The sequence below is a fragment of the Xenopus laevis genome, chromosome 7S (assembly GCF_017654675.1).
Source record: "Xenopus laevis strain J_2021 chromosome 7S, Xenopus_laevis_v10.1, whole genome shotgun sequence".
Taxonomy (NCBI): Eukaryota; Metazoa; Chordata; class Amphibia; order Anura; family Pipidae; genus Xenopus; species Xenopus laevis.
This window is the reverse complement of record NC_054384.1, coordinates 57,764,187-57,771,295: the sequence shown is the minus strand read 5'-3', so window position 1 is coordinate 57,771,295 and position 7,109 is coordinate 57,764,187. Positions and strand designations below refer to the sequence as shown.

At 39.6% G+C, this 7,109-nt stretch overlaps 1 long non-coding RNA gene across 1 annotated transcript; it reads left to right on the top strand.

Annotated features, from left to right (window-relative positions):
• Window positions 1-220: 220 nt before the first annotated feature.
• Window positions 221-7,109, top strand: LOC121396410. The gene is made up of 2 exons (XR_005963027.1): window positions 221-271; window positions 6,680-7,109. It is a non-coding gene; the product is annotated as an uncharacterized LOC121396410 (long non-coding RNA).

Sequence of the window (7,109 nt, the reverse complement as noted above, 5' to 3'; positions counted from 1 at the left end):
GCGGAAGCGCGGCGAAGACAGCAAAAGGTAAGTGCTTTTTTCATTCATTGCACATTCGCTATTGTGGACCTAAAGTCGTCTTCATTGACCGCTGCTATTATGTTGCCTTTTAATTCCGTATCTGTGTGATGTTTATCTGCACATATGTATTGCAATAGAGGTTTGGTTATTTTTTGCACTGATTATTGCTTCTTGAATGAACACTTGCTTTGGTTTAAGTTACCCTTTCAGCCCTTATCTGATTGACGTGTATGAACATATGAACATATATGTCCTTCAGTAGACTTTGGGAGAGTTTTTTTTTCACTCATCTGTGCCTTTTTAATGATGGTTTATGTGGCGTTCATTTACCCTTTAATTGCTTTTCTGTGTGAAGTATATTTGAACGTATGTATTAACCGATTATTGCATCTTAAACGGTCCCTTGTTTCAGGTGCCCTTTATTTGTTTGCTTACATCCATGAGGGTCCATTGAATGATTACTTGTATTGGCTTAAGTTACCCTTGAACTCTTAATCTGTGTTTGGCCTCTTTGATGATCTCTTTTATTACATTGCCCTTTAATTCCTTATCTGTGTGAAGTACCTGTGCACATATGTGTCGCGATAGATGTTTTTGTTTGCACTGATTCGTTCGTTGAATACGTACCTGCATTGGTTTAAGTCATCCTTTAATTCCGGATGGGCTTGAAGCTCCTTTTTTTAAAAAAAAAACCCCTACTGAACAGGCACTGGCCGACGTGAGTACGCAGTGGGAGTGGTTCGGCTGTCTGGATTACTTGCATTTCTCAGCCTTGAGCCCCCCTGCGGAAGCGCGGCGAAGACAGCAAAAGGTAAGTGCTGTTTTTCATTCATTGCACATTCGCTATTGTGGACCTAAAGTCGTCTTCATGTATGTACTGTGGTAGACTTTGGGGTTTTGTTTGCACTGCTCTAGGCCTTTTCCATGATGGCTTCCATGGCGTTTATTTACCCTTTAATTTATTTTCTTTGTGAAGTGTAGCTTCCCGTATGTACAGGTATGGGACCTGTTATCCAGAATGCTCGGGAGCTGGGGTTTTCGGGATATCGGGTCTTTGCGTAACTTGGATCTTCATACCATAAGTCTACTAGAAAATCATGTCGTTATTAAATAAACCCAATTTGCTTGCTTTGCCTCCAATAAGGATTCATTTTATCTTAGTTTGGGTCAAGTACAAGGCAATGTTGTATTTCTACGGAGAAAAAGGAAATCCTTTTTAAAAACTTGGATTATGTGGATAAAAAGGAGTCTGTGGGAGACGGCCTTTCCATAATTCGGTGCTTTCTGGATAACGGGTTTCCGGATAACGGATGCTATACCTGTATTGCAATAGACTTTTGTATTTTGTTTGCACTGATGATTGCATCTTAAACACGGTCCCTTGTATCGGTTCCGGGCTAGCCTTTATTCGTTAGCTTGCGCTGAGGATGGCAAATTAAAGGATTGATTGTTTTGCCTTAGATTACCCTTTACTTCATAATCTGTGTGGTGTTTGTTTGCACCAATGAAGGCCTATTCAACGATTGCTTTTATTGAGTTGCCCTTTAATTCCTTATCTGTGTGACGTGCCTGCACATGTATGTGTTGCGATAGACTTTTGTTTTTTGTTTGCACTGATGAGTGCATCTTGAATGCCCCCCTGCATTGGTTTAAGTCATCCTTTAATTCCGGATGGGATTGAAGCTCCTTTTTTTTAAAAAAGAAATACCTACTGAACAGGCACTGGCCGACGTGAGTACGCAGTGGGAGTGGTTCGGCTGTCTGGATTACTTGCATTTCTCAGCCTTGAGCCCCCCTGCGGAAGCGCGGCGAAGACAGCAAAAGGTAAGTGCTTTTTTCATTCATTGCACATTCGCTATTGTGGACCTAAAGTCGTCTTCATTGACCGCTGCTATTATGTTGCCTTTTAATTCCGTATCTGTGTGATGTTTATCTGCACATATGTATTGCAATAGAGGTTTGGTTATTTTTTGCACTGATTATTGCTTCTTGAATGAACAATTGCATTGGGTTAAGTTACCCTTTCATCCCTTATCTGATTGAGGTGTATGAACATATATGTACTTTGGTAGACTGTTTTTGTTTGCACTGCTCTAGGCCTTTTGAATGATGGCTTCGCTGGCGTTCACTTACCTTTTAATTGCTTTTCTGTGTCAAGTATATCTGGATGTATGTATTGCAATGGACTTTTGGTTTTTGTTTGCACTGATTATTGCATCTTGAGCGGTCCCTTGTCTCATAGTTACATAGTTATAGTAAGTTAGGTTGAAAAATCCATCAAAAGTCCATCAAGTTCAACCTTTTAAGTCTCTATGTATAAAACCTGCCTAACTGCTAGTTTTGGTTACCTTTTATTTATGTGTTTGCACTGCTGATGGTCAATAATTACTTGTATTGGCTTAAGTTACCCTTTAATTCCTTATCTGTGTGGTATTTGTTGGCACCGATGATGGTCTATTCAATGATAGATAAGTGGCCCTTTAATTCCTTATCTGCGGGACGTTTATCTGCATGTATGTATTGCAATAGACTTTTGGTGTTTGTTTGCACTGATGATAGCCTCTTCAATGATCACTGGAACTGGTTTGTTACCCTTTAATTCCTTAACTGTTTGAAGTCTGTCTACACATATAAATTTAGAGAGATTTTCTCCTCTTGTTTTTACTGATCACGGCCTCTTGAATGATCGCTCATATTGATTTAAGATCAAATGGAGTCTATGGGAGACGGCCATAATTCTGTTCTGCTTTGTCTTTTCCATAACACACGACCCAAACTGATTGTAGACGTTTGAGCTTGTCTGCATTTGGTGCTTTTTGAATATGATTTGTGTAGAGTTTCCCTGAGTCGCCTGCATCTTGACTCACGTACAATGAGGGGCCTTGACGTGGCACGTGAGCTTACATATTTTGGTCAAAGTGTGGTACCAACACCTCAGTTTTTGTAATAATCAAAGGCAAACCGTGCGCTGGCAATTTTTCTCTTTCTCTTTGTGTACAAACATTGGCTTTTTATCGTTTATAGCAGCTGGTCAATTCCAGAATGTGGGTTAGACCGAGCACTGGCACATGCAGCTGGTCAACGCCACAGCGTGGGTTAGTCTGAGCGCTGGTGATTTCTTTCTGTGTTTCGTGTACAAATTGTAGCCAAATATTGCATATTTCTGACATCCAGCCTTTAAAACAGGGAAGGATTTACAAGTTTATGCTAATGGAATAATGCTAAAGGGATTCTGGGATTTTTATGGTGTCGTATTTATTTCTAAATTACACTGTGAATAATTTACTCAACCATGTAAAATGTAGTTCCTAACCCAACAAGTGTATTTTTTTAGTTGTAATATTGGTGTGTAGGCAGCCATCTCAGGTCATTTTGCCGGAGCCAGCATTTCAGGGTGAAACTACTTTCAGGCAGGCTATTGTTTCTCCTTCTCAATGAAACTGAAGGAGTCGCAGTGGGACATGGGATTTTACAATGAAGTGCTCTTCTTATATCTACCAGGAAGCTGTTATCTGGTTTCCTTCCCAATGTTCTGCTGATGGGGTGCTGGGGGGAGAAAGGAGGGGGGTAATATCACTCCAACTTGCAGTGCAGCAGTAAAGAGTTACTGAAGTTTATCAGAGCACAAGATTTTACAAAACAAAATAAGCTCCCTTCCAACCTCCAATATTTTTTACGAGGCATTTAATTCTAAATGATCTTTTTTAGGGAGTATCTCAGTCTCACTGTGAAAATTTCATGTCATTATACATATAAATTACTGATAGCCTCCGCATGACCATAAACGTGCTCACCCTTTAAGCACAATGACCTGGGTGTACATACCCCAGGTCCCACGCTGCTGTTTTAGAAACCCCTAGCAATTATGTTTAGGGTGTTTTTTATTGGTACGTAATGATACATGGGCGATATGATGCTAGAAATGTAAAGCTTTGAGGCAATTTTCAGGTCATTTACCATAACCGCCATTTTTGGGAAAGCCTTGTGACTCAGTAGTTTGGAGCAGAAAGGCATGGGTATCCGTTTTAGGTTCAGTAGAATGTGTACTTTCTGAAAATATATGGTTTTGGGGGGTAGACATATATTTGCTATTTGCATATATTTGCTAATTGCTTCCTAACCGAAAAAATGCTACTATATCTGAACCATGTATTCACCAGTGTGGCCACTAGGGGGCAGCAACCATTCTCAGTGGTCTGCAGCAATTTGCACAAAACGCCCACTAGGGGGCAGAAACAATATTTCTAACTCAACTCTTTATTTACACTCTGCAACTTTGGCTGTATTTTTTTGCAACCTGGAACACTCAGCTGTTACAATTTAACTACTGGTAAGTCACTGAGAAATTTGATAACACATGCTGTGCAATTGCTAGTTCTATACATTATAGTGTTGTTATTATTATTATTATTATTATTATTATTATTATTCATTTTATTATAGTGTAGCAGACACTCACCTTTCATTATAAGTTTCTCTTATAGTTTTTTTCCATTCTATGAATGTTTCTGATTTATCTCTCACTGTCCTGTTTGCAGTAGTGGGAACTTTTTTAAACAATGTTTAAATGACATCAATGACATCATTCCTGCCATTGGGTGTTTATTAGATATGCATTCTGGCTCAGATTTATAATGCATTGTAAAAAAAATCGCAACAACATCTCTCACACCTTGTCAGACATTGCTGTGTTAAAAAAAAGAGTCATTTTGTTTTTCTTTTTTCTTAGAGCATCTTCTGCAATAATGTATAAAGTTCTGAAGCAGGGTCAAATAGCAACAAATCTGGCATTCGCATTGTATAAAACACACCTTGATAAATTCTTCATTTATTTTACACAGCTTTTTACGTCATTTTTGGCAAATTTTGTTTTAAACATTACAAGAAATAGGTTCCTCTATGTGTATTTTCACTTGATAAAGATAAGGTAGTTTCCCACATTAAAGTACTTTTTTTGCTTTTATAAGCTTTATTTGACTTGCTAAGGTTGATGTAGGGTTGGTTCTATATTCTTGCTTTGTTAATGTTCGTTTCTGTAAAGCCTGTGTTTGTTTGTTTCTTGCTAATTTGGCCACTCATGACAGCCTTGTGGGTACACCAACGATTTTGATGAACTGTGGACTCTACTTCATTAGTTTGGAAGAAGCTTTTAAGCTGGTGGGACAATTTTTGTTTGGTCTGTTCGTTTTGGAGTAAGGCATTGTTTAAGTGCCAGGGTGGCCTAGACCTACTCGGTATTCCTCTCGAATGGTCATTGCAATCAGGGGCTTATCAGTCCATGTTGCGGGGGTAATGCAGGCATTTAATATTAAGTGGAACGATTGAGGCTTTACTAGGAAAATATCTATTGTAGTGGATGATTTAAGCACAGGTGAGTGGTATGTGTAAGTTTTGCCTTTCGTGTAGAAAGATTGTCTGTTTATATTGGTACTGTATTCCATTCTTGGCTTACATGTGGTATTTTGTTTTTGGTGGGGTTTGCAAGATGTCCTCCAGTGGGGACTTTTTTGCATCTTGAACGGTCTCTTGTATTGGTTTTGGTTATCCTTTATTCATTTGCTAGCGCTGATGACTGTCCATTCAATGATGACTAGGTTTGAGTTACCCTTCAATTCCTTATCTGTGTGAAGTGCATCTGCACTTAAGTATTTCAATAGCCTTTGAGCAGCGTCTGACTGGGGGCCCAGGGCCCACACACCACCCCCTGAGTCCAGGACAGTGCTTAAAGTAGGGAGCGGGTCTGGGCCTGCTTTCAACATGTATTTGCGCTGATTATGGCCTCTTCATTGAGCGTTGGTATTGTTCAAGTTGCCCTTTAGTTCCTTATCTGTGTGAAGCGTATTTGCACGTATGTATTGCAATAGACTTATGGTGTTTGTTTACACTGATGATAGCCTCTTCAGTAATCACTTCAATCGGTTTAAGTTACCCTTTAATTCCTTAACCATTTGAAGTTTGTCTACGTGTGTATGTATATGATTGCTCGTATTGGTTTAAGTTGCCCTTTTATTCTTTAGCAGTCATGCAAGTTGTCCTGACTGCAGCGAAATGTAACAGGGCATGTTACATGATGTCATCCTGCAGAGTCATGTGACGCTGCAAGTGACAGTTGGAAAGTCCGTTATGAAGTCCGGATAGATCTCCAGAGTTTGCCCTTACCCTGCAGCTCCCAGAAGGGGATGGCATCGTGTCAAACAGAGTCGGAATAGAACGTGGAACCCTCTCTAATGTTCCAAAGGTATTGTAAAAGGAAAATGCTTAGTCTTGGGAATGCTGTTGTGAGACCTGAGGATTGGGTGGGCCCGGGTAGGCCTGGTCGGTAGTTGACCACCAGGCCACTCAGCATATTGGGCTGTAGTCTGCCAAGTGTTTTTTTGTCGCTGATGAACTGATTCTCTGTGGGTAGTGTATCTGCACGTATGTATTTCAGCAAAGTTTGGTTTTTGTTTGAAGTTACCCTTTACTCCTTATCTCTTTCAGTTGTTGTATCCACATCTGTATTTCAATAGACTTTCGGATTCTGATTTCACTGTTGACAGACTCTTGAAAGATCACTCGCATTGGTTTAAGTAGGTTCCTGTATGTAATTGCATAGACTTTCAGTTATTCTTTGCACCGCCTTTCATTCCATATCTGATTGACATGCATGAACATATAGGTCCTTCAGTAGACTTTGGGAGAGTTTTTTTTTCACTCATCTGTGCCTTTTTAATGATGGTTTATGTGGCGTTCATTTACCCTTTAATTGAATTTCTGTGTGAAGTATATTTGAACGTATGTATTAACCGATTATTGCATCTTAAACGGTCCCTTGTTTCAGGTGCCCTTTATTTGTTTGCTTACATCCATGAGGGTCCATTGAATGATTACTTGTATTGGCTTAAGTTACCCTTGAACTCTTAATCTGTGTTTGGCCTCTTTGATGATCTCTTTTATTACGTTGCCCTTTAATTCCTTATCTGTGTGAAGTACCTGTGCACATATGTGTCGCGATAGATGTTTTTGTTTGCACTGATTCGTTCGTTGAATACGTACCTGCATTGGTTTAAGTCATCCTTTAATTCCGGATGGGCTTGAAGCTCCTTTTT